Below are 23,991 nucleotides of genomic sequence, written 5' to 3'. Positions count from 1 at the left end.
ATTGACACTGATCTGACGTGTGAAGGCGATTACGAAGGTTTTTGGGTACAGATGGTAGCAGATGCATGTTAGTATGTCTTGTTTTTAATGATAAAAAAGTGTTTCCGCCCGGGATCGACACGGGGACCTTCTGCGTGTTAGGCAGACGTGATAACCGCTACACCACGGAAACTACTTGTGTGCGCCTTACATTAGAGACAACTCGTGCTGGTGTTGTCATCGTTACTAAGAAATTAAATAAATGCGCTACTTGCAGAACAAAGGTACATGCAGAAGATCCTCACATGTCGTGGCTCACTGGAGTACAATACGACATAGGCAGGAAAATACTGTTCCCGCCCGGGATCGAACCGGGGACCTTCTGCGTGTGAAGCAGACGTGATAACCGCTCCACTACGGAAACTGCGAACGGGAGGAGTCCATCTCCGTTCACTCGCAATTACCTCAGCCTCTCTCCCGTCCGTGAATGCACACGCGACAGTTCTTTTGACAGCCTGGAAACCATCACAGCCAAGGGCTCAAGAAGTCTTCGGGGTGCTCGAGAAGGTGTCTGCCGTAGCACCCCTAACGAAATAGCGGCGTTTCCCGCAGTCGTGATTGCAAATCATAGCAGCAAAAGCAATCACTTTCTTAGCAGCAGGGAGTGCGAGCCCAGCGGCAGCTCTACATGAAGGTACCAATAGCCCAGGAAGGCCGCCGACCGCGGGAATTCGCGCCGCCCCCATCCCGCCAGCCTACACGAGACTTTCCAGAGCACCCTGGACCACATCGAGGGACCCAGTGCACTGAAATAATAGTCATTTGCCACGTCAGATGGCTCGTTGGTCTAGGGGTATGATTCCTGCTTTGGGTGCAGGAGGTCCCGGGTTCAAATCCCGGACGAGCCCTAGCGTTTTGTGCAAACTGGTCGCACGTGAGTGGCTGAGTCGACGCAAAATGCTCGGCGTCAGTATCAAATGAAATTCATATTTGATGTGAGCAATTGACACTGATCTGACGTGTGAAGGCGATTACGAAGGTTTTTGGGTACAGATGGTAGCAGATGCATGTTAGTATGTCTTGTTTTTAATGATAAAAAAGTGTTTCCGCCCGGGATCGACACGGGGACCTTCTGCGTGTTAGGCAGACGTGATAACCGCTACACCACGGAAACTACTTGTGTGCGCCTTACATTAGAGACAACTCGTGCTGGTGTTGTCATCGTTACTAAGAAATTAAATAAATGCGCTACTTGCAGAACAAAGGTACATGCAGAAGATCCTCACATGTCGTGGCTCACTGGAGTACAATACGACATAGGCAGGAAAATACTGTTCCCGCCCGGGATCGAACCGGGGACCTTCTGCGTGTGAAGCAGACGTGATAACCGCTCCACTACGGAAACTGCGAACGGGAGGAGTCCATCTCCGTTCACTCGCAATTACCTCAGCCTCTCTCCCGTCCGTGAATGCACACGCGACAGTTCTTTTGACAGCCTGGAAACCATCACAGCCAAGGGCTCAAGAAGTCTTCGGGGTGCTCGAGAAGGTGTCTGCCGTAGCACCCCTAACGAAATAGCGGCGTTTCCCGCAGTCGTGATTGCAAATCATAGCAGCAAAAGCAATCACTTTCTTAGCAGCAGGGAGTGCGAGCCCAGCGGCAGCTCTACATGAAGGTACCAATAGCCCAGGAAGGCCGCCGACCGCGGGAATTCGCGCCGCCCCCATCCCGCCAGCCTACACGAGACTTTCCAGAGCACCCTGGACCACATCGAGGGACCCAGTGCACTGAAATAATAGTCATTTGCCACGTCAGATGGCTCGTTGGTCTAGGGGTATGATTCCTGCTTTGGGTGCAGGAGGTCCCGGGTTCAAATCCCGGACGAGCCCTAGCGTTTTGTGCAAACTGGTCGCACGTGAGTGGCTGAGTCGACGCAAAATGCTCGGCGTCAGTATCAAATGAAATTCATATTTGATGTGAGCAATTGACACTGATCTGACGTGTGAAGGCGATTACGAAGGTTTTTGGGTACAGATGGTAGCAGATGCATGTTAGTATGTCTTGTTTTTAATGATAAAAAAGTGTTTCCGCCCGGGATCGACACGGGGACCTTCTGCGTGTTAGGCAGACGTGATAACCGCTACACCACGGAAACTACTTGTGTGCGCCTTACATTAGAGACAACTCGTGCTGGTGTTGTCATCGTTACTAAGAAATTAAATAAATGCGCTACTTGCAGAACAAAGGTACATGCAGAAGATCCTCACATGTCGTGGCTCACTGGAGTACAATACGACATAGGCAGGAAAATACTGTTCCCGCCCGGGATCGAACCGGGGACCTTCTGCGTGTGAAGCAGACGTGATAACCGCTCCACTACGGAAACTGCGAACGGGAGGAGTCCATCTCCGTTCACTCGCAATTACCTCAGCCTCTCTCCCGTCCGTGAATGCACACGCGACAGTTCTTTTGACAGCCTGGAAACCATCACAGCCAAGGGCTCAAGAAGTCTTCGGGGTGCTCGAGAAGGTGTCTGCCGTAGCACCCCTAACGAAATAGCGGCGTTTCCCGCAGTCGTGATTGCAAATCATAGCAGCAAAAGCAATCACTTTCTTAGCAGCAGGGAGTGCGAGCCCAGCGGCAGCTCTACATGAAGGTACCAATAGCCCAGGAAGGCCGCCGACCGCGGGAATTCGCGCCGCCCCCATCCCGCCAGCCTACACGAGACTTTCCAGAGCACCCTGGACCACATCGAGGGACCCAGTGCACTGAAATAATAGTCATTTGCCACGTCAGATGGCTCGTTGGTCTAGGGGTATGATTCCTGCTTTGGGTGCAGGAGGTCCCGGGTTCAAATCCCGGACGAGCCCTAGCGTTTTGTGCAAACTGGTCGCACGTGAGTGGCTGAGTCGACGCAAAATGCTCGGCGTCAGTATCAAATGAAATTCATATTTGATGTGAGCAATTGACACTGATCTGACGTGTGAAGGCGATTACGAAGGTTTTTGGGTACAGATGGTAGCAGATGCATGTTAGTATGTCTTGTTTTTAATGATAAAAAAGTGTTTCCGCCCGGGATCGACACGGGGACCTTCTGCGTGTTAGGCAGACGTGATAACCGCTACACCACGGAAACTACTTGTGTGCGCCTTACATTAGAGACAACTCGTGCTGGTGTTGTCATCGTTACTAAGAAATTAAATAAATGCGCTACTTGCAGAACAAAGGTACATGCAGAAGATCCTCACATGTCGTGGCTCACTGGAGTACAATACGACATAGGCAGGAAAATACTGTTCCCGCCCGGGATCGAACCGGGGACCTTCTGCGTGTGAAGCAGACGTGATAACCGCTCCACTACGGAAACTGCGAACGGGAGGAGTCCATCTCCGTTCACTCGCAATTACCTCAGCCTCTCTCCCGTCCGTGAATGCACACGCGACAGTTCTTTTGACAGCCTGGAAACCATCACAGCCAAGGGCTCAAGAAGTCTTCGGGGTGCTCGAGAAGGTGTCTGCCGTAGCACCCCTAACGAAATAGCGGCGTTTCCCGCAGTCGTGATTGCAAATCATAGCAGCAAAAGCAATCACTTTCTTAGCAGCAGGGAGTGCGAGCCCAGCGGCAGCTCTACATGAAGGTACCAATAGCCCAGGAAGGCCGCCGACCGCGGGAATTCGCGCCGCCCCCATCCCGCCAGCCTACACGAGACTTTCCAGAGCACCCTGGACCACATCGAGGGACCCAGTGCACTGAAATAATAGTCATTTGCCACGTCAGATGGCTCGTTGGTCTAGGGGTATGATTCCTGCTTTGGGTGCAGGAGGTCCCGGGTTCAAATCCCGGACGAGCCCTAGCGTTTTGTGCAAACTGGTCGCACGTGAGTGGCTGAGTCGACGCAAAATGCTCGGCGTCAGTATCAAATGAAATTCATATTTGATGTGAGCAATTGACACTGATCTGACGTGTGAAGGCGATTACGAAGGTTTTTGGGTACAGATGGTAGCAGATGCATGTTAGTATGTCTTGTTTTTAATGATAAAAAAGTGTTTCCGCCCGGGATCGACACGGGGACCTTCTGCGTGTTAGGCAGACGTGATAACCGCTACACCACGGAAACTACTTGTGTGCGCCTTACATTAGAGACAACTCGTGCTGGTGTTGTCATCGTTACTAAGAAATTAAATAAATGCGCTACTTGCAGAACAAAGGTACATGCAGAAGATCCTCACATGTCGTGGCTCACTGGAGTACAATACGACATAGGCAGGAAAATACTGTTCCCGCCCGGGATCGAACCGGGGACCTTCTGCGTGTGAAGCAGACGTGATAACCGCTACACTACGGAAACTGCGAACGGGAGGAGTCCATCTCCGTTCACTCGCAATTACCTCAGCCTCTCTCCCGTCCGTGAATGCACACGCGACAGTTCTTTTGACAGCCTGGAAACCATCACAGCCAAGGGCTCAAGAAGTCTTCGGGGTGCTCGAGAAGGTGTCTGCCGTAGCACCCCTAACGAAATAGCGGCGTTTCCCGCAGTCGTGATTGCAAATCATAGCAGCAAAAGCAATCACTTTCTTAGCAGCAGGGAGTGCGAGCCCAGCGGCAGCTCTACATGAAGGTACCAATAGCCCAGGAAGGCCGCCGACCGCGGGAATTCGCGCCGCCCCCATCCCGCCAGCCTACACGAGACTTTCCAGAGCACCCTGGACCACATCGAGGGACCCAGTGCACTGAAATAATAGTCATTTGCCACGTCAGATGGCTCGTTGGTCTAGGGGTATGATTCCTGCTTTGGGTGCAGGAGGTCCCGGGTTCAAATCCCGGACGAGCCCTAGCGTTTTGTGCAAACTGGTCGCACGTGAGTGGCTGAGTCGACGCAAAATGCTCGGCGTCAGTATCAAATGAATTTCATATTTGATGTGAGCAATTGACACTGATCTGACGTGTGAAGGCGATCACGAAGGTTTTTGGGTACAGATGGTAGCAGATGCATGTTAGTATGTCTTGTTTTTAATGATAAAAAAGTGTTTCCGCCCGGGATCGACACGGGGACCTTCTGCGTGTTAGGCAGACGTGATAACCGCTACACCACGGAAACTACTTGTGTGCGCATTACATTAGAGACAACTCGTGCTGGTGTTGTCATCGTTACTAAGAAATTAAATAAATGCGCTACTTGCAGAACAAAGGTACATGCAGAAGATCCTCACATGTCGTGGCTCACTGGAGTACAATACGACATAGGCAGGAAAATACTGTTCCCGCCCGGGATCGAACCGGGGACCTTCTGCGTGTGAAGCAGACGTGATAACCGCTACACTACGGAAACTGCGAACGGGAGGAGTCCATCTCCGTTCACTCGCAATTACCTCAGCCTCTCTCCCGTCCGTGAATGCACACGCGACAGTTCTTTTGACAGCCTGGAAACCATCACAGCCAAGGGCTCAAGAAGTCTTCGGGGTGCTCGAGAAGGTGTCTGCCGTAGCACCCCTAACGAAATAGCGGCGTTTCCCGCAGTCGTGATTGCAAATCATAGCAGCAAAAGCAATCACTTTCTTAGCAGCAGGGAGTGCGAGCCCAGCGGCAGCTCTACATGAAGGTACCAATAGCCCAGGAAGGCCGCCGACCGCGGGAATTCGCGCCGCCCCCATCCCGCCAGCCTACACGAGACTTTCCAGAGCACCCTGGACCACATCGAGGGACCCAGTGCACTGAAATAATAGTCATTTGCCACGTCAGATGGCTCGTTGGTCTAGGGGTATGATTCCTGCTTTGGGTGCAGGAGGTCCCGGGTTCAAATCCCGGACGAGCCCTAGCGTTTTGTGCAAACTGGTCGCACGTGAGTGGCTGAGTCGACGCAAAATGCTCGGCGTCAGTATCAAATGAAATTCATATTTGATGTGAGCAATTGACACTGATCTGACGTGTGAAGGCGATTACGAAGGTTTTTGGGTACAGATGGTAGCAGATGCATGTTAGTATGTCTTGTTTTTAATGATAAAAAAGTGTTTCCGCCCGGGATCGACACGGGGACCTTCTGCGTGTTAGGCAGACGTGATAACCGCTACACCACGGAAACTACTTGTGTGCGCCTTACATTAGAGACAACTCGTGCTGGTGTTGTCATCGTTACTAAGAAATTAAATAAATGCGCTACTTGCAGAACAAAGGTACATGCAGAAGATCCTCACATGTCGTGGCTCACTGGAGTACAATACGACATAGGCAGGAAAATACTGTTCCCGCCCGGGATCGAACCGGGGACCTTCTGCGTGTGAAGCAGACGTGATAACCGCTCCACTACGGAAACTGCGAACGGGAGGAGTCCATCTCCGTTCACTCGCAATTACCTCAGCCTCTCTCCCGTCCGTGAATGCACACGCGACAGTTCTTTTGACAGCCTGGAAACCATCACAGCCAAGGGCTCAAGAAGTCTTCGGGGTGCTCGAGAAGGTGTCTGCCGTAGCACCCCTAACGAAATAGCGGCGTTTCCCGCAGTCGTGATTGCAAATCATAGCAGCAAAAGCAATCACTTTCTTAGCAGCAGGGAGTGCGAGCCCAGCGGCAGCTCTACATGAAGGTACCAATAGCCCAGGAAGGCCGCCGACCGCGGGAATTCGCGCCGCCCCCATCCCGCCAGCCTACACGAGACTTTCCAGAGCACCCTGGACCACATCGAGGGACCCAGTGCACTGAAATAATAGTCATTTGCCACGTCAGATGGCTCGTTGGTCTAGGGGTATGATTCCTGCTTTGGGTGCAGGAGGTCCCGGGTTCAAATCCCGGACGAGCCCTAGCGTTTTGTGCAAACTGGTCGCACGTGAGTGGCTGAGTCGACGCAAAATGCTCGGCGTCAGTATCAAATGAAATTCATATTTGATGTGAGCAATTGACACTGATCTGACGTGTGAAGGCGATTACGAAGGTTTTTGGGTACAGATGGTAGCAGATGCATGTTAGTATGTCTTGTTTTTAATGATAAAAAAGTGTTTCCGCCCGGGATCGACACGGGGACCTTCTGCGTGTTAGGCAGACGTGATAACCGCTACACCACGGAAACTACTTGTGTGCGCCTTACATTAGAGACAACTCGTGCTGGTGTTGTCATCGTTACTAAGAAATTAAATAAATGCGCTACTTGCAGAACAAAGGTACATGCAGAAGATCCTCACATGTCGTGGCTCACTGGAGTACAATACGACATAGGCAGGAAAATACTGTTCCCGCCCGGGATCGAACCGGGGACCTTCTGCGTGTGAAGCAGACGTGATAACCGCTACACTACGGAAACTGCGAACGGGAGGAGTCCATCTCCGTTCACTCGCAATTACCTCAGCCTCTCTCCCGTCCGTGAATGCACACGCGACAGTTCTTTTGACAGCCTGGAAACCATCACAGCCAAGGGCTCAAGAAGTCTTCGGGGTGCTCGAGAAGGTGTCTGCCGTAGCACCCCTAACGAAATAGCGGCGTTTCCCGCAGTCGTGATTGCAAATCATAGCAGCAAAAGCAATCACTTTCTTAGCAGCAGGGAGTGCGAGCCCAGCGGCAGCTCTACATGAAGGTACCAATAGCCCAGGAAGGCCGCCGACCGCGGGAATTCGCGCCGCCCCCATCCCGCCAGCCTACACGAGACTTTCCAGAGCACCCTGGACCACATCGAGGGACCCAGTGCACTGAAATAATAGTCATTTGCCACGTCAGATGGCTCGTTGGTCTAGGGGTATGATTCCTGCTTTGGGTGCAGGAGGTCCCGGGTTCAAATCCCGGACGAGCCCTAGCGTTTTGTGCAAACTGGTCGCACGTGAGTGGCTGAGTCGACGCAAAATGCTCGGCGTCAGTATCAAATGAAATTCATATTTGATGTGAGCAATTGACACTGATCTGACGTGTGAAGGCGATTACGAAGGTTTTTGGGTACAGATGGTAGCAGATGCATGTTAGTATGTCTTGTTTTTAATGATAAAAAAGTGTTTCCGCCCGGGATCGACACGGGGACCTTCTGCGTGTTAGGCAGACGTGATAACCGCTACACCACGGAAACTACTTGTGTGCGCCTTACATTAGAGACAACTCGTGCTGGTGTTGTCATCGTTACTAAGAAATTAAATAAATGCGCTACTTGCAGAACAAAGGTACATGCAGAAGATCCTCACATGTCGTGGCTCACTGGAGTACAATACGACATAGGCAGGAAAATACTGTTCCCGCCCGGGATCGAACCGGGGACCTTCTGCGTGTGAAGCAGACGTGATAACCGCTACACTACGGAAACTGCGAACGGGAGGAGTCCATCTCCGTTCACTCGCAATTACCTCAGCCTCTCTCCCGTCCGTGAATGCACACGCGACAGTTCTTTTGACAGCCTGGAAACCATCACAGCCAAGGGCTCAAGAAGTCTTCGGGGTGCTCGAGAAGGTGTCTGCCGTAGCACCCCTAACGAAATAGCGGCGTTTCCCGCAGTCGTGATTGCAAATCATAGCAGCAAAAGCAATCACTTTCTTAGCAGCAGGGAGTGCGAGCCCAGCGGCAGCTCTACATGAAGGTACCAATAGCCCAGGAAGGCCGCCGACCGCGGGAATTCGCGCCGCCCCCATCCCGCCAGCCTACACGAGACTTTCCAGAGCACCCTGGACCACATCGAGGGACCCAGTGCACTGAAATAATAGTCATTTGCCACGTCAGATGGCTCGTTGGTCTAGGGGTATGATTCCTGCTTTGGGTGCAGGAGGTCCCGGGTTCAAATCCCGGACGAGCCCTAGCGTTTTGTGCAAACTGGTCGCACGTGAGTGGCTGAGTCGACGCAAAATGCTCGGCGTCAGTATCAAATGAAATTCATATTTGATGTGAGCAATTGACACTGATCTGACGTGTGAAGGCGATTACGAAGGTTTTTGGGTACAGATGGTAGCAGATGCATGTTAGTATGTCTTGTTTTTAATGATAAAAAAGTGTTTCCGCCCGGGATCGACACGGGGACCTTCTGCGTGTTAGGCAGACGTGATAACCGCTACACCACGGAAACTACTTGTGTGCGCCTTACATTAGAGACAACTCGTGCTGGTGTTGTCATCGTTACTAAGAAATTAAATAAATGCGCTACTTGCAGAACAAAGGTACATGCAGAAGATCCTCACATGTCGTGGCTCACTGGAGTACAATACGACATAGGCAGGAAAATACTGTTCCCGCCCGGGATCGAACCGGGGACCTTCTGCGTGTGAAGCAGACGTGATAACCGCTCCACTACGGAAACTGCGAACGGGAGGAGTCCATCTCCGTTCACTCGCAATTACCTCAGCCTCTCTCCCGTCCGTGAATGCACACGCGACAGTTCTTTTGACAGCCTGGAAACCATCACAGCCAAGGGCTCAAGAAGTCTTCGGGGTGCTCGAGAAGGTGTCTGCCGTAGCACCCCTAACGAAATAGCGGCGTTTCCCGCAGTCGTGATTGCAAATCATAGCAGCAAAAGCAATCACTTTCTTAGCAGCAGGGAGTGCGAGCCCAGCGGCAGCTCTACATGAAGGTACCAATAGCCCAGGAAGGCCGCCGACCGCGGGAATTCGCGCCGCCCCCATCCCGCCAGCCTACACGAGACTTTCCAGAGCACCCTGGACCACATCGAGGGACCCAGTGCACTGAAATAATAGTCATTTGCCACGTCAGATGGCTCGTTGGTCTAGGGGTATGATTCCTGCTTTGGGTGCAGGAGGTCCCGGGTTCAAATCCCGGACGAGCCCTAGCGTTTTGTGCAAACTGGTCGCACGTGAGTGGCTGAGTCGACGCAAAATGCTCGGCGTCAGTATCAAATGAAATTCATATTTGATGTGAGCAATTGACACTGATCTGACGTGTGAAGGCGATTACGAAGGTTTTTGGGTACAGATGGTAGCAGATGCATGTTAGTATGTCTTGTTTTTAATGATAAAAAAGTGTTTCCGCCCGGGATCGACACGGGGACCTTCTGCGTGTTAGGCAGACGTGATAACCGCTACACCACGGAAACTACTTGTGTGCGCCTTACATTAGAGACAACTCGTGCTGGTGTTGTCATCGTTACTAAGAAATTAAATAAATGCGCTACTTGCAGAACAAAGGTACATGCAGAAGATCCTCACATGTCGTGGCTCACTGGAGTACAATACGACATAGGCAGGAAAATACTGTTCCCGCCCGGGATCGAACCGGGGACCTTCTGCGTGTGAAGCAGACGTGATAACCGCTACACTACGGAAACTGCGAACGGGAGGAGTCCATCTCCGTTCACTCGCAATTACCTCAGCCTCTCTCCCGTCCGTGAATGCACACGCGACAGTTCTTTTGACAGCCTGGAAACCATCACAGCCAAGGGCTCAAGAAGTCTTCGGGGTGCTCGAGAAGGTGTCTGCCGTAGCACCCCTAACGAAATAGCGGCGTTTCCCGCAGTCGTGATTGCAAATCATAGCAGCAAAAGCAATCACTTTCTTAGCAGCAGGGAGTGCGAGCCCAGCGGCAGCTCTACATGAAGGTACCAATAGCCCAGGAAGGCCGCCGACCGCGGGAATTCGCGCCGCCCCCATCCCGCCAGCCTACACGAGACTTTCCAGAGCACCCTGGACCACATCGAGGGACCCAGTGCACTGAAATAATAGTCATTTGCCACGTCAGATGGCTCGTTGGTCTAGGGGTATGATTCCTGCTTTGGGTGCAGGAGGTCCCGGGTTCAAATCCCGGACGAGCCCTAGCGTTTTGTGCAAACTGGTCGCACGTGAGTGGCTGAGTCGACGCAAAATGCTCGGCGTCAGTATCAAATGAAATTCATATTTGATGTGAGCAATTGACACTGATCTGACGTGTGAAGGCGATTACGAAGGTTTTTGGGTACAGATGGTAGCAGATGCATGTTAGTATGTCTTGTTTTTAATGATAAAAAAGTGTTTCCGCCCGGGATCGACACGGGGACCTTCTGCGTGTTAGGCAGACGTGATAACCGCTACACCACGGAAACTACTTGTGTGCGCCTTACATTAGAGACAACTCGTGCTGGTGTTGTCATCGTTACTAAGAAATTAAATAAATGCGCTACTTGCAGAACAAAGGTACATGCAGAAGATCCTCACATGTCGTGGCTCACTGGAGTACAATACGACATAGGCAGGAAAATACTGTTCCCGCCCGGGATCGAACCGGGGACCTTCTGCGTGTGAAGCAGACGTGATAACCGCTACACTACGGAAACTGCGAACGGGAGGAGTCCATCTCCGTTCACTCGCAATTACCTCAGCCTCTCTCCCGTCCGTGAATGCACACGCGACAGTTCTTTTGACAGCCTGGAAACCATCACAGCCAAGGGCTCAAGAAGTCTTCGGGGTGCTCGAGAAGGTGTCTGCCGTAGCACCCCTAACGAAATAGCGGCGTTTCCCGCAGTCGTGATTGCAAATCATAGCAGCAAAAGCAATCACTTTCTTAGCAGCAGGGAGTGCGAGCCCAGCGGCAGCTCTACATGAAGGTACCAATAGCCCAGGAAGGCCGCCGACCGCGGGAATTCGCGCCGCCCCCATCCCGCCAGCCTACACGAGACTTTCCAGAGCACCCTGGACCACATCGAGGGACCCAGTGCACTGAAATAATAGTCATTTGCCACGTCAGATGGCTCGTTGGTCTAGGGGTATGATTCCTGCTTTGGGTGCAGGAGGTCCCGGGTTCAAATCCCGGACGAGCCCTAGCGTTTTGTGCAAACTGGTCGCACGTGAGTGGCTGAGTCGACGCAAAATGCTCGGCGTCAGTATCAAATGAAATTCATATTTGATGTGAGCAATTGACACTGATCTGACGTGTGAAGGCGATTACGAAGGTTTTTGGGTACAGATGGTAGCAGATGCATGTTAGTATGTCTTGTTTTTAATGATAAAAAAGTGTTTCCGCCCGGGATCGACACGGGGACCTTCTGCGTGTTAGGCAGACGTGATAACCGCTACACCACGGAAACTACTTGTGTGCGCCTTACATTAGAGACAACTCGTGCTGGTGTTGTCATCGTTACTAAGAAATTAAATAAATGCGCTACTTGCAGAACAAAGGTACATGCAGAAGATCCTCACATGTCGTGGCTCACTGGAGTACAATACGACATAGGCAGGAAAATACTGTTCCCGCCCGGGATCGAACCGGGGACCTTCTGCGTGTGAAGCAGACGTGATAACCGCTCCACTACGGAAACTGCGAACGGGAGGAGTCCATCTCCGTTCACTCGCAATTACCTCAGCCTCTCTCCCGTCCGTGAATGCACACGCGACAGTTCTTTTGACAGCCTGGAAACCATCACAGCCAAGGGCTCAAGAAGTCTTCGGGGTGCTCGAGAAGGTGTCTGCCGTAGCACCCCTAACGAAATAGCGGCGTTTCCCGCAGTCGTGATTGCAAATCATAGCAGCAAAAGCAATCACTTTCTTAGCAGCAGGGAGTGCGAGCCCAGCGGCAGCTCTACATGAAGGTACCAATAGCCCAGGAAGGCCGCCGACCGCGGGAATTCGCGCCGCCCCCATCCCGCCAGCCTACACGAGACTTTCCAGAGCACCCTGGACCACATCGAGGGACCCAGTGCACTGAAATAATAGTCATTTGCCACGTCAGATGGCTCGTTGGTCTAGGGGTATGATTCCTGCTTTGGGTGCAGGAGGTCCCGGGTTCAAATCCCGGACGAGCCCTAGCGTTTTGTGCAAACTGGTCGCACGTGAGTGGCTGAGTCGACGCAAAATGCTCGGCGTCAGTATCAAATGAAATTCATATTTGATGTGAGCAATTGACACTGATCTGACGTGTGAAGGCGATTACGAAGGTTTTTGGGTACAGATGGTAGCAGATGCATGTTAGTATGTCTTGTTTTTAATGATAAAAAAGTGTTTCCGCCCGGGATCGACACGGGGACCTTCTGCGTGTTAGGCAGACGTGATAACCGCTACACCACGGAAACTACTTGTGTGCGCCTTACATTAGAGACAACTCGTGCTGGTGTTGTCATCGTTACTAAGAAATTAAATAAATGCGCTACTTGCAGAACAAAGGTACATGCAGAAGATCCTCACATGTCGTGGCTCACTGGAGTACAATACGACATAGGCAGGAAAATACTGTTCCCGCCCGGGATCGAACCGGGGACCTTCTGCGTGTGAAGCAGACGTGATAACCGCTACACTACGGAAACTGCGAACGGGAGGAGTCCATCTCCGTTCACTCGCAATTACCTCAGCCTCTCTCCCGTCCGTGAATGCACACGCGACAGTTCTTTTGACAGCCTGGAAACCATCACAGCCAAGGGCTCAAGAAGTCTTCGGGGTGCTCGAGAAGGTGTCTGCCGTAGCACCCCTAACGAAATAGCGGCGTTTCCCGCAGTCGTGATTGCAAATCATAGCAGCAAAAGCAATCACTTTCTTAGCAGCAGGGAGTGCGAGCCCAGCGGCAGCTCTACATGAAGGTACCAATAGCCCAGGAAGGCCGCCGACCGCGGGAATTCGCGCCGTCCCCATCCCGCCAGCCTACACGAGACTTTCCAGAGCACCCTGGACCACATCGAGGGACCCAGTGCACTGAAATAATAGTCATTTGCCACGTCAGATGGCTCGTTGGTCTAGGGGTATGATTCCTGCTTTGGGTGCAGGAGGTCCCGGGTTCAAATCCCGGACGAGCCCTAGCGTTTTGTGCAAACTGGTCGCACGTGAGTGGCTGAGTCGACGCAAAATGCTCGGCGTCAGTATCAAATGAAATTCATATTTGATGTGAGCAATTGACACTGATCTGACGTGTGAAGGCGATTACGAAGGTTTTTGGGTACAGATGGTAGCAGATGCATGTTAGTATGTCTTGTTTTTAATGATAAAAAAGTGTTTCCGCCCGGGATCGACACGGGGACCTTCTGCGTGTTAGGCAGACGTGATAACCGCTACACCACGGAAACTACTTGTGTGCGCCTTACATTAGAGACAACTCGTGCTGGTGTTGTCATCGTTACTAAGAAATTAAATAAATGCGCTACTTGCAGAACAAAGGTACATGCAGAAGATCCTCACATGTCGTGGCTCACTGGAGTACAATACGACATAGGCAGGAAAATACTGTTCCCGCCCGGGATCGAACCGGGGACCTTCTGCGTGTGAAGCAGACGTGATAACCGCTCCACTACGGAAACTGCGAACGGGAGGAGTCCATCTCCGTTCACTCGCAATTACCTCAGCCTCTCTCCCGTCCGTGAATGCACACGCGACAGTTCTTTTGACAGCCTGGAAACCATCACAGCCAAGGGCTCAAGAAGTCTTCGGGGTGCTCGAGAAGGTGTCTGCCGTAGCATCCCTAACGAAATAGCGGCGTTTCCCGCAGTCGTGATTGCAAATCATAGCAGCAAAAGCAATCACTTTCTTAGCAGCAGGGAGTGCGAGCCCAGCGGCAGCTCTACATGAAGGTACCAATAGCCCAGGAAGGCCGCCGACCGCGGGAATTCGCGCCGCCCCCATCCCGCCAGCCTACACGAGACTTTCCAGAGCACCCTGGACCACATCGAGGGACCCAGTGCACTGAAATAATAGTCATTTGCCACGTCAGATGGCTCGTTGGTCTAGGGGTATGATTCCTGCTTTGGGTGCAGGAGGTCCCGGGTTCAAATCCCGGACGAGCCCTAGCGTTTTGTGCAAACTGGTCGCACGTGAGTGGCTGAGTCGACGCAAAATGCTCGGCGTCAGTATCAAATGAAATTCATATTTGATGTGAGCAATTGACACTGATCTGACGTGTGAAGGCGATTACGAAGGTTTTTGGGTACAGATGGTAGCAGATGCATGTTAGTATGTCTTGTTTTTAATGATAAAAAAGTGTTTCCGCCCGGGATCGACACGGGGACCTTCTGCGTGTTAGGCAGACGTGATAACCGCTACACCACGGAAACTACTTGTGTGCGCCTTACATTAGAGACAACTCGTGCTGGTGTTGTCATCGTTACTAAGAAATTAAATAAATGCGCTACTTGCAGAACAAAGGTACATGCAGAAGATCCTCACATGTCGTGGCTCACTGGAGTACAATACGACATAGGCAGGAAAATACTGTTCCCGCCCGGGATCGAACCGGGGACCTTCTGCGTGTGAAGCAGACGTGATAACCGCTACACTACGGAAACTGCGAACGGGAGGAGTCCATCTCCGTTCACTCGCAATTACCTCAGCCTCTCTCCCGTCCGTGAATGCACACGCGACAGTTCTTTTGACAGCCTGGAAACCATCACAGCCAAGGGCTCAAGAAGTCTTCGGGGTGCTCGAGAAGGTGTCTGCCGTAGCACCCCTAACGAAATAGCGGCGTTTCCCGCAGTCGTGATTGCAAATCATAGCAGCAAAAGCAATCACTTTCTTAGCAGCAGGGAGTGCGAGCCCAGCGGCAGCTCTACATGAAGGTACCAATAGCCCAGGAAGGCCGCCGACCGCGGGAATTCGCGCCGCCCCCATCCCGCCAGCCTACACGAGACTTTCCAGAGCACCCTGGACCACATCGAGGGACCCAGTGCACTGAAATAATAGTCATTTGCCACGTCAGATGGCTCGTTGGTCTAGGGGTATGATTCCTGCTTTGGGTGCAGGAGGTCCCGGGTTCAAATCCCGGACGAGCCCTAGCGTTTTGTGCAAACTGGTCGCACGTGAGTGGCTGAGTCGACGCAAAATGCTCGGCGTCAGTATCAAATGAAATTCATACTTGATGTGAGCAATTGACACTGATCTGACGTGTGAAGGCGATTACGAAGGTTTTTGGGTACAGATGGTAGCAGATGCATGTTAGTATGTCTTGTTTTTAATGATAAAAAAGTGTTTCCGCCCGGGATCGACACGGGGACCTTCTGCGTGTTAGGCAGACGTGATAACCGCTACACCACGGAAACTACTTGTGTGCGCCTTACATTAGAGACAACTCGTGCTGGTGTTGTCATCGTTACTAAGAAATTAAATAAATGCGCTACTTGCAGAACAAAGGTACATGCAGAAGATCCTCACATGTCGTGGCTCACTGGAGTACAATACGACATAGGCAGGAAAATACTGTTCCCGCCCGGGATCGAACCGGGGACCTTCTGCGTGTGAAGCAGACGTGATAACCGCTCCACTACGGAAACTGCGAACGGGAGGAGTCCATCTCCGTTCACTCGCAATTACCTCAGCCTCTCTCCCGTCCGTGAATGCACACGCGACAGTTCTTTTGACAGCCTGGAAACCATCACAGCCAAGGGCTCAAGAAGTCTTCGGGGTGCTCGAGAAGGTGTCTGCCGTAGCACCCCTAACGAAATAGCGGCGTTTCCCGCAGTCGTGATTGCAAATCATAGCAGCAAAAGCAATCACTTTCTTAGCAGCAGGGAGTGCGAGCCCAGCGGCAGCTCTACATGAAGGTACCAATAGCCCAGGAAGGCCGCCGACCGCGGGAATTCGCGCCGCCCCCATCCCGCCAGCCTACACGAGACTTTCCAGAGCACCCTGGACCACATCGAGGGACCCAGTGCACTGAAATAATAGTCATTTGCCACGTCAGATGGCTCGTTGGTCTAGGGGTATGATTCCTGCTTTGGGTGCAGGAGGTCCCGGGTTCAAATCCCGGACGAGCCCTAGCGTTTTGTGCAAACTGGTCGCACGTGAGTGGCTGAGTCGACGCAAAATGCTCGGCGTCAGTATCAAATGATATTCATATTTGATGTGAGCAATTGACACTGATCTGACGTGTGAAGGCGATTACGAAGGTTTTTGGGTACAGATGGTAGCAGATGCATGTTAGTATGTCTTGTTTTTAATGATAAAAAAGTGTTTCCGCCCGGGATCGACACGGGGACCTTCTGCGTGTTAGGCAGACGTGATAACCGCTACACCACGGAAACTACTTGTGTGCGCCTTACATTAGAGACAACTCGTGCTGGTGTTGTCATCGTTACTAAGAAATTAAATAAATGCGCTACTTGCAGAACAAAGGTACATGCAGAAGATCCTCACATGTCGTGGCTCACTGGAGTACAATACGACATAGGCAGGAAAATACTGTTCCCGCCCGGGATCGAACCGGGGACCTTCTGCGTGTGAAGCAGACGTGATAACCGCTACACTACGGAAACTGCGAACGGGAGGAGTCCATCTCCGTTCACTCGCAATTACCTCAGCCTCTCTCCCGTCCGTGAATGCACACGCGACAGTTCTTTTGACAGCCTGGAAACCATCACAGCCAAGGGCTCAAGAAGTCTTCGGGGTGCTCGAGAAGGTGTCTGCCGTAGCACCCCTAACGAAATAGCGGCGTTTCCCGCAGTCGTGATTGCAAATCATAGCAGCAAAAGCAATCACTTTCTTAGCAGCAGGGAGTGCGAGCCCAGCGGCAGCTCTACATGAAGGTACCAATAGCCCAGGAAGGCCGCCGACCGCGGGAATTCGCGCCGCCCCCATCCCGCCAGCCTACACGAGACTTTCCAGAGCACCCTGGACCACATCGAGGGACCCAGTGCACTGAAATAATAGTCATTTGCCACGTCAGATGGCTCGTTGGTCTAGGGGTATGATTCCTGCTTTGGGTGCAGGAGGTCCCGGGTTCAAATCCCGGACGAGCCCTAGCGTTTTGTGCAAACTGGTCGCACGTGAGTGGCTGAGTCGACGCAAAATGCTCGGCGTCAGTATCAAATGAAATTCATACTTGATGTGAGCAATTGACACTGATCTGACGTGTGAAGGCGATTACGAAGGTTTTTGGGTACAGATGGTAGCAGATGCATGTTAGTATGTCTTGTTTTTAATGATAAAAAAGTGTTTCCGCCCGGGATCGACACGGGGACCTTCTGCGTGTTAGGCAGACGTGATAACCGCTACACCACGGAAACTACTTGTGTGCGCCTTACATTAGAGACAACTCGTGCTGGTGTTGTCATCGTTACTAAGAAATTAAATAAATGCGCTACTTGCAGAACAAAGGTACATGCAGAAGATCCTCACATGTCGTGGCTCACTGGAGTACAATACGACATAGGCAGGAAAATACTGATCCCGCCCGGGATCGAACCGGGGACCTTCTGCGTGTGAAGCAGACGTGATAACCGCTCCACTACGGAAACTGCGAACGGGAGGAGTCCATCTCCGTTCACTCGCAATTACCTCAGCCTCTCTCCCGTCCGTGAATGCACACGCGACAGTTCTTTTGACAGCCTGGAAACCATCACAGCCAAGGGCTCAAGAAGTCTTCGGGGTGCTCGAGAAGGTGTCTGCCGTAGCACCCCTAACGAAATAGCGGCGTTTCCCGCAGTCGTGATTGCAAATCATAGCAGCAAAAGCAATCACTTTCTTAGCAGCAGGGAGTGCGAGCCCAGCGGCAGCTCTACATGAAGGTACCAATAGCCCAGGAAGGCCGCCGACCGCGGGAATTCGCGCCGCCCCCATCCCGCCAGCCTACACGAGACTTTCCAGAGCACCCTGGACCACATCGAGGGACCCAGTGCACTGAAATAATAGTCATTTGCCACGTCAGATGGCTCGTTGGTCTAGGGGTATGATTCCTGCTTTGGGTGCAGGAGGTCCCGGGTTCAAATCCCGGACGAGCCCTAGCGTTTTGTGCAAACTGGTCGCACGTGAGTGGCTGAGTCGACGCAAAATGCTCGGCGTCAGTATCAAATGAAATTCATATTTGATGTGAGCAATTGACACTGATCTGACGTGTGAAGGCGATTACGAAGGTTTTTGGGTACAGATGGTAGCAGATGCATGTTAGTATGTCTTGTTTTTAATGATAAAAAAGTGTTTCCGCCCGGGATCGACACGGGGACCTTCTGCGTGTTAGGCAGACGTGATAACCGCTACACCACGGAAACTACTTGTGTGCGCCTTACATTAGAGACAACTCGTGCTGGTGTTGTCATCGTTACTAAGAAATTAAATAAATGCGCTACTTGCAGAACAAAGGTACATGCAGAAGATCCTCACATGTCGTGGCTCACTGGAGTACAATACGACATAGGCAGGAAAATACTGTTCCCGCCCGGGATCGAACCGGGGACCTTCTGCGTGTGAAGCAGACGTGATAACCGCTACACTACGGAAACTGCGAACGGGAGGAGTCCATCTCCGTTCACTCGCAATTACCTCAGCCTCTCTCCCGTCCGTGAATGCACACGCGACAGTTCTTTTGACAGCCTGGAAACCATCACAGCCAAGGGCTCAAGAAGTCTTCGGGGTGCTCGAGAAGGTGTCTGCCGTAGCACCCCTAACGAAATAGCGGCGTTTCCCGCAGTCGTGATTGCAAATCATAGCAGCAAAAGCAATCACTTTCTTAGCAGCAGGGAGTGCGAGCCCAGCGGCAGCTCTACATGAAGGTACCAATAGCCCAGGAAGGCCGCCGACCGCGGGAATTCGCGCCGCCCCCATCCCGCCAGCCCACACGAGACTTTCCAGAGCACCCTGGACCACATCGAGGGACCCAGTGCACTGAAATAATAGTCATTTGCCACGTCAGATGGGTCGTTGGTCTAGGGGTATGATTCCTGCTTTGGGTGCAGGAGGTCCCGGGTTCAAATCCCGGACGAGCCCTAGCGTTTTGTGCAAACTGGTCGCACGTGAGTGGCTGAGTCGACGCAAAATGCTCGGCGTCAGTATCAAATGAAATTCATATTTGATGTGAGCAATTGACACTGATCTGACGTGTGAAGGCGATTACGAAGGTTTTTGGGTACAGATGGTAGCAGATGCATGTTAGTATGTCTTGTTTTTAATGATAAAAAAGTGTTTCCGCCCGGGATCGACACGGGGACCTTCTGCGTGTTAGGCAGACGTGATAACCGCTACACCACGGAAACTACTTGTGTGCGCCTTACATTAGAGACAACTCGTGCTGGTGTTGTCATCGTTACTAAGAAATTAAATAAATGCGCTACTTGCAGAACAAAGGTACATGCAGAAGATCCTCACATGTCGTGGCTCACTGGAGTACAATACGACATAGGCAGGAAAATACTGATCCCGCCCGGGATCGAACCGGGGACCTTCTGCGTGTGAAGCAGACGTGATAACCGCTCCACTACGGAAACTGCGAACGGGAGGAGTCCATCTCCGTTCACTCGCAATTACCTCAGCCTCTCTCCCGTCCGTGAATGCACACGCGACAGTTCTTTTGACAGCCTGGAAACCATCACAGCCAAGGGCTCAAGAAGTCTTCGGGGTGCTCGAGAAGGTGTCTGCCGTAGCACCCCTAACGAAATAGCGGCGTTTCCCGCAGTCGTGATTGCAAATCATAGCAGCAAAAGCAATCACTTTCTTAGCAGCAGGGAGTGCGAGCCCAGCGGCAGCTCTACATGAAGGTACCAATAGCCCAGGAAGGCCGCCGACCGCGGGAATTCGCGCCGCCCCCATCCCGCCAGCCTACACGAGACTTTCCAGAGCACCCTGGACCACATCGAGGGACCCAGTGCACTGAAATAATAGTCATTTGCCACGTCAGATGGCTCGTTGGTCTAGGGGTATGATTCCTGCTTTGGGTGCAGGAGGTCCCGGGTTCAAATCCCGGACGAGCCCTAGCGTTTTGTGCAAACTGGTCGCACGTGAGTGGCTGAGTCGACGCAAAATGCTCGGCGTCAGTATCAAATGAAATTCATATTTGATGTGAGCAATTGACACTGATCTGACGTGTGAAGGCGATTACGAAGGTTTTTGGGTACAGATGGTAGCAGATGCATGTTAGTATGTCTTGTTTTTAATGATAAAAAAGTGTTTCCGCCCGGGATCGACACGGGGACCTTCTGCGTGTTAGGCAGACGTGATAACCGCTACACCACGGAAACTACTTGTGTGCGCCTTACATTAGAGACAACTCGTGCTGGTGTTGTCATCGTTACTAAGAAATTAAATAAATGCGCTACTTGCAGAACAAAGGTACATGCAGAAGATCCTCACATGTCGTGGCTCACTGGAGTACAATACGACATAGGCAGGAAAATACTGTTCCCGCCCGGGATCGAACCGGGGACCTTCTGCGTGTGAAGCAGACGTGATAACCGCTACACTGCGGAAACTGCGAACGGGAGGAGTCCATCTCCGTTCACTCGCAATTACCTCAGCCTCTCTCCCGTCCGTGAATGCACACGCGACAGTTCTTTTGACAGCCTGGAAACCATCACAGCCAAGGGCTCAAGAAGTCTTCGGGGTGCTCGAGAAGGTGTCTGCCGTAGCACCCCTAACGAAATAGCGGCGTTTCCCGCAGTCGTGATTGCAAATCATAGCAGCAAAAGCAATCACTTTCTTAGCAGCAGGGAGTGCGAGCCCAGCGGCAGCTCTACATGAAGGTACCAATAGCCCAGGAAGGCCGCCGACCGCGGGAATTCGCGCCGCCCCCATCCCGCCAGCCTACACGAGACTTTCCAGAGCACCCTGGACCACATCGAGGGACCCAGTGCACTGAAATAATAGTCATTTGCCACGTCAGATGGCTCGTTGGTCTAGGGGTATGATTCCTGCTTTGGGTGCAGGAGGTCCCGGGTTCAAATCCCGGACGAGCCCTAGCGTTTTGTGCAAACTGGTCGCACGTGAGTGGCTGAGTCGACGCAAAATGCTCGGCGTCAGTATCAAATGAAATTCATATTTGATGTGAGCAATTGACACTGATCTGACGTGTGAAGGCGATTACGAAGGTTTTTGGGTACAGATGGTAGCAGATGCATGTTAGTATGTCTTGTTTTTAATGATAAAAAAGTGTTTCCGCCCGGGATCGACACGGGGACCTTCTGCGTGTTAGGCAGACGTGATAACCGCTACACCACGGAAACTACTTGTGTGCGCCTTACATTAGAGACAACTCGTGCTGGTGTTGTCATCGTTACTAAGAAATTAAATAAATGCGCTACTTGCAGAACAAAGGTACATGCAGAAGATCCTCACATGTCGTGGCTCACTGGAGTACAATACGACATAGGCAGGAAAATACTGTTCCCGCCCGGGATCGAACCGGGGACCTTCTGCGTGTGAAGCAGACGTGATAACCGCTACACTGCGGAAACTGCGAACGGGAGGAGTCCATCTCCGTTCACTCGCAATTACCTCAGCCTCTCTCCCGTCCGTGAATGCACACGCGACAGTTCTTTTGACAGCCTGGAAACCATCACAGCCAAGGGCTCAAGAAGTCTTCGGGGTGCTCGAGAAGGTGTCTGCCGTAGCACCCCTAACGAAATAGCGGCGTTTCCCGCAGTCGTGATTGCAAATCATAGCAGCAAAAGCAATCACTTTCTTAGCAGCAGGGAGTGCGAGCCCAGCGGCAGCTCTACATGAAGGTACCAATAGCCCAGGAAGGCCGCCGACCGCGGGAATTCGCGCCGCCCCCATCCCGCCAGCCGACACGAGACTTTCCAGAGCACCCTGGACCACATCGAGGGACCCAGTGCACTGAAATAATAGTCATTTGCCACGTCAGATGGCTCGTTGGTCTAGGGGTATGATTCCTGCTTTGGGTGCAGGAGGTCCCGGGTTCAAATCCCGGACGAGCCCTAGCGTTCTGTGCAAACTGGTCGCACGTGAGTGGCTGAGTCGACGCCAAATGCTCGGCGTCAGTATCAAATGAAATTCATATTTGATGTGAGCAATTGACACTGATCTGACGTGTGAAGGCGATTACGAAGGTTTTTGGGTACAGATGGTAGCAGATGCATGTTAGTATGTCTTGTTTTTAATGATAAAAAAGTGTTTCCGCCCGGGATCGACACGGGGACCTTCTGCGTGTTAGGCAGACGTGATAACCGCTACACCACGGAAACTACTTGTGTGCGCCTTACATTAGAGACAACTCGTGCTGGTGTTGTCATCGTTACTAAGAAATTAAATAAATGCGCTACTTGCAGAACAAAGGTACATGCAGAAGATCCTCACATGTCGTGGCTCACTGGAGTACAATACGACATAGGCAGGAAAATACTGATCCCGCCCGGGATCGAACCGGGGACCTTCTGCGTGTGAAGCAGACGTGATAACCGCTCCACTACGGAAACTGCGAACGGGAGGAGTCCATCTCCGTTCACTCGCAATTACCTCAGCCTCTCTCCCGTCCGTGAATGCACACGCGACAGTTCTTTTGACAGCCTGGAAACCATCACAGCCAAGGGCTCAAGAAGTCTTCGGGGTGCTCGAGAAGGTGTCTGCCGTAGCACCCCTAACGAAATAGCGGCGTTTCCCGCAGTCGTGATTGCAAATCATAGCAGCAAAAGCAATCACTTTCTTAGCAGCAGGGAGTGCGAGCCCAGCGGCAGCTCTACATGAAGGTACCAATAGCCCAGGAAGGCCGCCGACCGCGGGAATTCGCGCCGCCCCCATCCCGCCAGCCTACACGAGACTTTCCAGAGCACCCTGGACCACATCGAGGGACCCAGTGCACTGAAATAATAGTCATTTGCCACGTCAGATGGCTCGTTGGTCTAGGGGTATGATTCCTGCTTTGGGTGCAGGAGGTCCCGGGTTCAAATCCCGGACGAGCCCTAGCGTTTTGTGCAAACTGGTCGCACGTGAGTGGCTGAGTCGACGCAAAATGCTCGGCGTCAGTATCAAATGAAATTCATATTTGATGTGAGCAATTGACACTGATCTGACGTGTGAAGGCGATTACGAAGGTTTTTGGGTACAGATGGTAGCAGATGCATGTTAGTATGTCTTGTTTTTAATGATAAAAAAGTGTTTCCGCCCGGGATCGACACGGGGACCTTCTGCGTGTTAGGCAGACGTGATAACCGCTACACCACGGAAACTACTTGTGTGCGCCTTACATTAGAGACAACTCGTGCTGGTGTTGTCATCGTTACTAAGAAATTAAATAAATGCGCTACTTGCAGAACAAAGGTACATGCAGAAGATCCTCACATGTCGTGGCTCACTGGAGTACAATACGACATAGGCAGGAAAATACTGTTCCCGCCCGGGATCGAACCGGGGACCTTCTGCGTGTGAAGCAGACGTGATAACCGCTACACTGCGGAAACTGCGAACGGGAGGAGTCCATCTCCGTTCACTCGCAATTACCTCA

At 52.0% G+C, this 23,991-nt stretch overlaps 74 non-coding genes across 74 annotated transcripts; 24 read left to right on the top strand and 50 right to left on the bottom strand.

Moving 5' to 3' along the window:
* Nucleotides 1-99: 99 nt before the first annotated feature.
* Trnav-aac (transfer RNA valine (anticodon AAC)) lies at nucleotides 100-172 on the bottom strand. The gene has a single exon. It is a non-coding gene; the product is annotated as a tRNA-Val (tRNA).
* A 158-nt stretch (nucleotides 173-330) lies between these two features.
* On the bottom strand, nucleotides 331-403 carry Trnav-cac (transfer RNA valine (anticodon CAC)). The gene has a single exon. It is a non-coding gene; the product is annotated as a tRNA-Val (tRNA).
* Nucleotides 404-815: 412 nt separating this feature from the next.
* Trnap-ugg (transfer RNA proline (anticodon UGG)) lies at nucleotides 816-887 on the top strand. Its single transcript has one exon. It is a non-coding gene; the product is annotated as a tRNA-Pro (tRNA).
* A 193-nt stretch (nucleotides 888-1,080) lies between these two features.
* On the bottom strand, nucleotides 1,081-1,153 carry Trnav-aac (transfer RNA valine (anticodon AAC)). The gene has a single exon. It is a non-coding gene; the product is annotated as a tRNA-Val (tRNA).
* A 158-nt stretch (nucleotides 1,154-1,311) lies between these two features.
* Trnav-cac (transfer RNA valine (anticodon CAC)) lies at nucleotides 1,312-1,384 on the bottom strand. The gene has a single exon. It is a non-coding gene; the product is annotated as a tRNA-Val (tRNA).
* Nucleotides 1,385-1,796: 412 nt separating this feature from the next.
* On the top strand, nucleotides 1,797-1,868 carry Trnap-ugg (transfer RNA proline (anticodon UGG)). Its single transcript has one exon. It is a non-coding gene; the product is annotated as a tRNA-Pro (tRNA).
* A 193-nt stretch (nucleotides 1,869-2,061) lies between these two features.
* Nucleotides 2,062-2,134, bottom strand: Trnav-aac (transfer RNA valine (anticodon AAC)). Its single transcript has one exon. It is a non-coding gene; the product is annotated as a tRNA-Val (tRNA).
* Nucleotides 2,135-2,292: 158 nt separating this feature from the next.
* Nucleotides 2,293-2,365, bottom strand: Trnav-cac (transfer RNA valine (anticodon CAC)). Its single transcript has one exon. It is a non-coding gene; the product is annotated as a tRNA-Val (tRNA).
* Nucleotides 2,366-2,777: 412 nt separating this feature from the next.
* Nucleotides 2,778-2,849, top strand: Trnap-ugg (transfer RNA proline (anticodon UGG)). Its single transcript has one exon. It is a non-coding gene; the product is annotated as a tRNA-Pro (tRNA).
* Nucleotides 2,850-3,042: 193 nt separating this feature from the next.
* On the bottom strand, nucleotides 3,043-3,115 carry Trnav-aac (transfer RNA valine (anticodon AAC)). The gene has a single exon. It is a non-coding gene; the product is annotated as a tRNA-Val (tRNA).
* Nucleotides 3,116-3,273: 158 nt separating this feature from the next.
* On the bottom strand, nucleotides 3,274-3,346 carry Trnav-cac (transfer RNA valine (anticodon CAC)). Its single transcript has one exon. It is a non-coding gene; the product is annotated as a tRNA-Val (tRNA).
* A 412-nt stretch (nucleotides 3,347-3,758) lies between these two features.
* On the top strand, nucleotides 3,759-3,830 carry Trnap-ugg (transfer RNA proline (anticodon UGG)). Its single transcript has one exon. It is a non-coding gene; the product is annotated as a tRNA-Pro (tRNA).
* A 193-nt stretch (nucleotides 3,831-4,023) lies between these two features.
* Nucleotides 4,024-4,096, bottom strand: Trnav-aac (transfer RNA valine (anticodon AAC)). The gene has a single exon. It is a non-coding gene; the product is annotated as a tRNA-Val (tRNA).
* Nucleotides 4,097-4,254: 158 nt separating this feature from the next.
* Nucleotides 4,255-4,327, bottom strand: Trnav-cac (transfer RNA valine (anticodon CAC)). Its single transcript has one exon. It is a non-coding gene; the product is annotated as a tRNA-Val (tRNA).
* Nucleotides 4,328-4,739: 412 nt separating this feature from the next.
* Nucleotides 4,740-4,811, top strand: Trnap-ugg (transfer RNA proline (anticodon UGG)). Its single transcript has one exon. It is a non-coding gene; the product is annotated as a tRNA-Pro (tRNA).
* A 193-nt stretch (nucleotides 4,812-5,004) lies between these two features.
* Nucleotides 5,005-5,077, bottom strand: Trnav-aac (transfer RNA valine (anticodon AAC)). Its single transcript has one exon. It is a non-coding gene; the product is annotated as a tRNA-Val (tRNA).
* A 158-nt stretch (nucleotides 5,078-5,235) lies between these two features.
* Nucleotides 5,236-5,308, bottom strand: Trnav-cac (transfer RNA valine (anticodon CAC)). Its single transcript has one exon. It is a non-coding gene; the product is annotated as a tRNA-Val (tRNA).
* A 412-nt stretch (nucleotides 5,309-5,720) lies between these two features.
* Nucleotides 5,721-5,792, top strand: Trnap-ugg (transfer RNA proline (anticodon UGG)). The gene has a single exon. It is a non-coding gene; the product is annotated as a tRNA-Pro (tRNA).
* Nucleotides 5,793-5,985: 193 nt separating this feature from the next.
* Trnav-aac (transfer RNA valine (anticodon AAC)) lies at nucleotides 5,986-6,058 on the bottom strand. The gene has a single exon. It is a non-coding gene; the product is annotated as a tRNA-Val (tRNA).
* A 158-nt stretch (nucleotides 6,059-6,216) lies between these two features.
* Trnav-cac (transfer RNA valine (anticodon CAC)) lies at nucleotides 6,217-6,289 on the bottom strand. The gene has a single exon. It is a non-coding gene; the product is annotated as a tRNA-Val (tRNA).
* A 412-nt stretch (nucleotides 6,290-6,701) lies between these two features.
* Nucleotides 6,702-6,773, top strand: Trnap-ugg (transfer RNA proline (anticodon UGG)). Its single transcript has one exon. It is a non-coding gene; the product is annotated as a tRNA-Pro (tRNA).
* Nucleotides 6,774-6,966: 193 nt separating this feature from the next.
* Trnav-aac (transfer RNA valine (anticodon AAC)) lies at nucleotides 6,967-7,039 on the bottom strand. The gene has a single exon. It is a non-coding gene; the product is annotated as a tRNA-Val (tRNA).
* Nucleotides 7,040-7,197: 158 nt separating this feature from the next.
* Nucleotides 7,198-7,270, bottom strand: Trnav-cac (transfer RNA valine (anticodon CAC)). Its single transcript has one exon. It is a non-coding gene; the product is annotated as a tRNA-Val (tRNA).
* Nucleotides 7,271-7,682: 412 nt separating this feature from the next.
* Nucleotides 7,683-7,754, top strand: Trnap-ugg (transfer RNA proline (anticodon UGG)). The gene has a single exon. It is a non-coding gene; the product is annotated as a tRNA-Pro (tRNA).
* A 193-nt stretch (nucleotides 7,755-7,947) lies between these two features.
* Trnav-aac (transfer RNA valine (anticodon AAC)) lies at nucleotides 7,948-8,020 on the bottom strand. The gene has a single exon. It is a non-coding gene; the product is annotated as a tRNA-Val (tRNA).
* Nucleotides 8,021-8,178: 158 nt separating this feature from the next.
* On the bottom strand, nucleotides 8,179-8,251 carry Trnav-cac (transfer RNA valine (anticodon CAC)). Its single transcript has one exon. It is a non-coding gene; the product is annotated as a tRNA-Val (tRNA).
* A 412-nt stretch (nucleotides 8,252-8,663) lies between these two features.
* Nucleotides 8,664-8,735, top strand: Trnap-ugg (transfer RNA proline (anticodon UGG)). Its single transcript has one exon. It is a non-coding gene; the product is annotated as a tRNA-Pro (tRNA).
* A 193-nt stretch (nucleotides 8,736-8,928) lies between these two features.
* Trnav-aac (transfer RNA valine (anticodon AAC)) lies at nucleotides 8,929-9,001 on the bottom strand. Its single transcript has one exon. It is a non-coding gene; the product is annotated as a tRNA-Val (tRNA).
* A 158-nt stretch (nucleotides 9,002-9,159) lies between these two features.
* Nucleotides 9,160-9,232, bottom strand: Trnav-cac (transfer RNA valine (anticodon CAC)). The gene has a single exon. It is a non-coding gene; the product is annotated as a tRNA-Val (tRNA).
* Nucleotides 9,233-9,644: 412 nt separating this feature from the next.
* On the top strand, nucleotides 9,645-9,716 carry Trnap-ugg (transfer RNA proline (anticodon UGG)). Its single transcript has one exon. It is a non-coding gene; the product is annotated as a tRNA-Pro (tRNA).
* A 193-nt stretch (nucleotides 9,717-9,909) lies between these two features.
* Nucleotides 9,910-9,982, bottom strand: Trnav-aac (transfer RNA valine (anticodon AAC)). The gene has a single exon. It is a non-coding gene; the product is annotated as a tRNA-Val (tRNA).
* Nucleotides 9,983-10,140: 158 nt separating this feature from the next.
* Trnav-cac (transfer RNA valine (anticodon CAC)) lies at nucleotides 10,141-10,213 on the bottom strand. Its single transcript has one exon. It is a non-coding gene; the product is annotated as a tRNA-Val (tRNA).
* Nucleotides 10,214-10,625: 412 nt separating this feature from the next.
* On the top strand, nucleotides 10,626-10,697 carry Trnap-ugg (transfer RNA proline (anticodon UGG)). The gene has a single exon. It is a non-coding gene; the product is annotated as a tRNA-Pro (tRNA).
* Nucleotides 10,698-10,890: 193 nt separating this feature from the next.
* Trnav-aac (transfer RNA valine (anticodon AAC)) lies at nucleotides 10,891-10,963 on the bottom strand. The gene has a single exon. It is a non-coding gene; the product is annotated as a tRNA-Val (tRNA).
* A 158-nt stretch (nucleotides 10,964-11,121) lies between these two features.
* Trnav-cac (transfer RNA valine (anticodon CAC)) lies at nucleotides 11,122-11,194 on the bottom strand. Its single transcript has one exon. It is a non-coding gene; the product is annotated as a tRNA-Val (tRNA).
* A 412-nt stretch (nucleotides 11,195-11,606) lies between these two features.
* On the top strand, nucleotides 11,607-11,678 carry Trnap-ugg (transfer RNA proline (anticodon UGG)). Its single transcript has one exon. It is a non-coding gene; the product is annotated as a tRNA-Pro (tRNA).
* A 193-nt stretch (nucleotides 11,679-11,871) lies between these two features.
* Trnav-aac (transfer RNA valine (anticodon AAC)) lies at nucleotides 11,872-11,944 on the bottom strand. The gene has a single exon. It is a non-coding gene; the product is annotated as a tRNA-Val (tRNA).
* A 158-nt stretch (nucleotides 11,945-12,102) lies between these two features.
* Trnav-cac (transfer RNA valine (anticodon CAC)) lies at nucleotides 12,103-12,175 on the bottom strand. Its single transcript has one exon. It is a non-coding gene; the product is annotated as a tRNA-Val (tRNA).
* A 412-nt stretch (nucleotides 12,176-12,587) lies between these two features.
* Nucleotides 12,588-12,659, top strand: Trnap-ugg (transfer RNA proline (anticodon UGG)). Its single transcript has one exon. It is a non-coding gene; the product is annotated as a tRNA-Pro (tRNA).
* A 193-nt stretch (nucleotides 12,660-12,852) lies between these two features.
* Nucleotides 12,853-12,925, bottom strand: Trnav-aac (transfer RNA valine (anticodon AAC)). Its single transcript has one exon. It is a non-coding gene; the product is annotated as a tRNA-Val (tRNA).
* A 158-nt stretch (nucleotides 12,926-13,083) lies between these two features.
* On the bottom strand, nucleotides 13,084-13,156 carry Trnav-cac (transfer RNA valine (anticodon CAC)). Its single transcript has one exon. It is a non-coding gene; the product is annotated as a tRNA-Val (tRNA).
* Nucleotides 13,157-13,568: 412 nt separating this feature from the next.
* Nucleotides 13,569-13,640, top strand: Trnap-ugg (transfer RNA proline (anticodon UGG)). The gene has a single exon. It is a non-coding gene; the product is annotated as a tRNA-Pro (tRNA).
* A 193-nt stretch (nucleotides 13,641-13,833) lies between these two features.
* Nucleotides 13,834-13,906, bottom strand: Trnav-aac (transfer RNA valine (anticodon AAC)). The gene has a single exon. It is a non-coding gene; the product is annotated as a tRNA-Val (tRNA).
* Nucleotides 13,907-14,064: 158 nt separating this feature from the next.
* Trnav-cac (transfer RNA valine (anticodon CAC)) lies at nucleotides 14,065-14,137 on the bottom strand. Its single transcript has one exon. It is a non-coding gene; the product is annotated as a tRNA-Val (tRNA).
* A 412-nt stretch (nucleotides 14,138-14,549) lies between these two features.
* Nucleotides 14,550-14,621, top strand: Trnap-ugg (transfer RNA proline (anticodon UGG)). The gene has a single exon. It is a non-coding gene; the product is annotated as a tRNA-Pro (tRNA).
* A 193-nt stretch (nucleotides 14,622-14,814) lies between these two features.
* Nucleotides 14,815-14,887, bottom strand: Trnav-aac (transfer RNA valine (anticodon AAC)). The gene has a single exon. It is a non-coding gene; the product is annotated as a tRNA-Val (tRNA).
* Nucleotides 14,888-15,045: 158 nt separating this feature from the next.
* Trnav-cac (transfer RNA valine (anticodon CAC)) lies at nucleotides 15,046-15,118 on the bottom strand. The gene has a single exon. It is a non-coding gene; the product is annotated as a tRNA-Val (tRNA).
* Nucleotides 15,119-15,530: 412 nt separating this feature from the next.
* Trnap-ugg (transfer RNA proline (anticodon UGG)) lies at nucleotides 15,531-15,602 on the top strand. Its single transcript has one exon. It is a non-coding gene; the product is annotated as a tRNA-Pro (tRNA).
* A 193-nt stretch (nucleotides 15,603-15,795) lies between these two features.
* Nucleotides 15,796-15,868, bottom strand: Trnav-aac (transfer RNA valine (anticodon AAC)). Its single transcript has one exon. It is a non-coding gene; the product is annotated as a tRNA-Val (tRNA).
* A 158-nt stretch (nucleotides 15,869-16,026) lies between these two features.
* On the bottom strand, nucleotides 16,027-16,099 carry Trnav-cac (transfer RNA valine (anticodon CAC)). Its single transcript has one exon. It is a non-coding gene; the product is annotated as a tRNA-Val (tRNA).
* A 412-nt stretch (nucleotides 16,100-16,511) lies between these two features.
* On the top strand, nucleotides 16,512-16,583 carry Trnap-ugg (transfer RNA proline (anticodon UGG)). The gene has a single exon. It is a non-coding gene; the product is annotated as a tRNA-Pro (tRNA).
* A 193-nt stretch (nucleotides 16,584-16,776) lies between these two features.
* Trnav-aac (transfer RNA valine (anticodon AAC)) lies at nucleotides 16,777-16,849 on the bottom strand. Its single transcript has one exon. It is a non-coding gene; the product is annotated as a tRNA-Val (tRNA).
* A 158-nt stretch (nucleotides 16,850-17,007) lies between these two features.
* Trnav-cac (transfer RNA valine (anticodon CAC)) lies at nucleotides 17,008-17,080 on the bottom strand. The gene has a single exon. It is a non-coding gene; the product is annotated as a tRNA-Val (tRNA).
* Nucleotides 17,081-17,492: 412 nt separating this feature from the next.
* Trnap-ugg (transfer RNA proline (anticodon UGG)) lies at nucleotides 17,493-17,564 on the top strand. The gene has a single exon. It is a non-coding gene; the product is annotated as a tRNA-Pro (tRNA).
* A 193-nt stretch (nucleotides 17,565-17,757) lies between these two features.
* Nucleotides 17,758-17,830, bottom strand: Trnav-aac (transfer RNA valine (anticodon AAC)). Its single transcript has one exon. It is a non-coding gene; the product is annotated as a tRNA-Val (tRNA).
* A 158-nt stretch (nucleotides 17,831-17,988) lies between these two features.
* Trnav-cac (transfer RNA valine (anticodon CAC)) lies at nucleotides 17,989-18,061 on the bottom strand. Its single transcript has one exon. It is a non-coding gene; the product is annotated as a tRNA-Val (tRNA).
* A 412-nt stretch (nucleotides 18,062-18,473) lies between these two features.
* Trnap-ugg (transfer RNA proline (anticodon UGG)) lies at nucleotides 18,474-18,545 on the top strand. The gene has a single exon. It is a non-coding gene; the product is annotated as a tRNA-Pro (tRNA).
* Nucleotides 18,546-18,738: 193 nt separating this feature from the next.
* Trnav-aac (transfer RNA valine (anticodon AAC)) lies at nucleotides 18,739-18,811 on the bottom strand. Its single transcript has one exon. It is a non-coding gene; the product is annotated as a tRNA-Val (tRNA).
* A 158-nt stretch (nucleotides 18,812-18,969) lies between these two features.
* Trnav-cac (transfer RNA valine (anticodon CAC)) lies at nucleotides 18,970-19,042 on the bottom strand. Its single transcript has one exon. It is a non-coding gene; the product is annotated as a tRNA-Val (tRNA).
* Nucleotides 19,043-19,454: 412 nt separating this feature from the next.
* On the top strand, nucleotides 19,455-19,526 carry Trnap-ugg (transfer RNA proline (anticodon UGG)). Its single transcript has one exon. It is a non-coding gene; the product is annotated as a tRNA-Pro (tRNA).
* Nucleotides 19,527-19,719: 193 nt separating this feature from the next.
* Nucleotides 19,720-19,792, bottom strand: Trnav-aac (transfer RNA valine (anticodon AAC)). Its single transcript has one exon. It is a non-coding gene; the product is annotated as a tRNA-Val (tRNA).
* A 158-nt stretch (nucleotides 19,793-19,950) lies between these two features.
* Nucleotides 19,951-20,023, bottom strand: Trnav-cac (transfer RNA valine (anticodon CAC)). The gene has a single exon. It is a non-coding gene; the product is annotated as a tRNA-Val (tRNA).
* A 412-nt stretch (nucleotides 20,024-20,435) lies between these two features.
* Trnap-ugg (transfer RNA proline (anticodon UGG)) lies at nucleotides 20,436-20,507 on the top strand. Its single transcript has one exon. It is a non-coding gene; the product is annotated as a tRNA-Pro (tRNA).
* A 193-nt stretch (nucleotides 20,508-20,700) lies between these two features.
* On the bottom strand, nucleotides 20,701-20,773 carry Trnav-aac (transfer RNA valine (anticodon AAC)). Its single transcript has one exon. It is a non-coding gene; the product is annotated as a tRNA-Val (tRNA).
* A 158-nt stretch (nucleotides 20,774-20,931) lies between these two features.
* Trnav-cac (transfer RNA valine (anticodon CAC)) lies at nucleotides 20,932-21,004 on the bottom strand. Its single transcript has one exon. It is a non-coding gene; the product is annotated as a tRNA-Val (tRNA).
* A 412-nt stretch (nucleotides 21,005-21,416) lies between these two features.
* Nucleotides 21,417-21,488, top strand: Trnap-ugg (transfer RNA proline (anticodon UGG)). Its single transcript has one exon. It is a non-coding gene; the product is annotated as a tRNA-Pro (tRNA).
* A 193-nt stretch (nucleotides 21,489-21,681) lies between these two features.
* Trnav-aac (transfer RNA valine (anticodon AAC)) lies at nucleotides 21,682-21,754 on the bottom strand. Its single transcript has one exon. It is a non-coding gene; the product is annotated as a tRNA-Val (tRNA).
* A 158-nt stretch (nucleotides 21,755-21,912) lies between these two features.
* Nucleotides 21,913-21,985, bottom strand: Trnav-cac (transfer RNA valine (anticodon CAC)). Its single transcript has one exon. It is a non-coding gene; the product is annotated as a tRNA-Val (tRNA).
* A 412-nt stretch (nucleotides 21,986-22,397) lies between these two features.
* Nucleotides 22,398-22,469, top strand: Trnap-ugg (transfer RNA proline (anticodon UGG)). Its single transcript has one exon. It is a non-coding gene; the product is annotated as a tRNA-Pro (tRNA).
* Nucleotides 22,470-22,662: 193 nt separating this feature from the next.
* Nucleotides 22,663-22,735, bottom strand: Trnav-aac (transfer RNA valine (anticodon AAC)). The gene has a single exon. It is a non-coding gene; the product is annotated as a tRNA-Val (tRNA).
* Nucleotides 22,736-22,893: 158 nt separating this feature from the next.
* On the bottom strand, nucleotides 22,894-22,966 carry Trnav-cac (transfer RNA valine (anticodon CAC)). The gene has a single exon. It is a non-coding gene; the product is annotated as a tRNA-Val (tRNA).
* A 412-nt stretch (nucleotides 22,967-23,378) lies between these two features.
* On the top strand, nucleotides 23,379-23,450 carry Trnap-ugg (transfer RNA proline (anticodon UGG)). The gene has a single exon. It is a non-coding gene; the product is annotated as a tRNA-Pro (tRNA).
* A 193-nt stretch (nucleotides 23,451-23,643) lies between these two features.
* On the bottom strand, nucleotides 23,644-23,716 carry Trnav-aac (transfer RNA valine (anticodon AAC)). Its single transcript has one exon. It is a non-coding gene; the product is annotated as a tRNA-Val (tRNA).
* Nucleotides 23,717-23,874: 158 nt separating this feature from the next.
* Trnav-cac (transfer RNA valine (anticodon CAC)) lies at nucleotides 23,875-23,947 on the bottom strand. The gene has a single exon. It is a non-coding gene; the product is annotated as a tRNA-Val (tRNA).
* Between the last annotated feature and the right edge of the window lie 44 nt (nucleotides 23,948-23,991).

The sequence above is a fragment of the Schistocerca gregaria genome, chromosome 2 (assembly GCF_023897955.1).
Source record: "Schistocerca gregaria isolate iqSchGreg1 chromosome 2, iqSchGreg1.2, whole genome shotgun sequence".
Taxonomy (NCBI): Eukaryota; Metazoa; Arthropoda; class Insecta; order Orthoptera; family Acrididae; genus Schistocerca; species Schistocerca gregaria.
The sequence above is the reverse complement of the archived record's forward strand: the minus strand, read 5'-3'. Positions and strand labels throughout refer to the sequence as shown.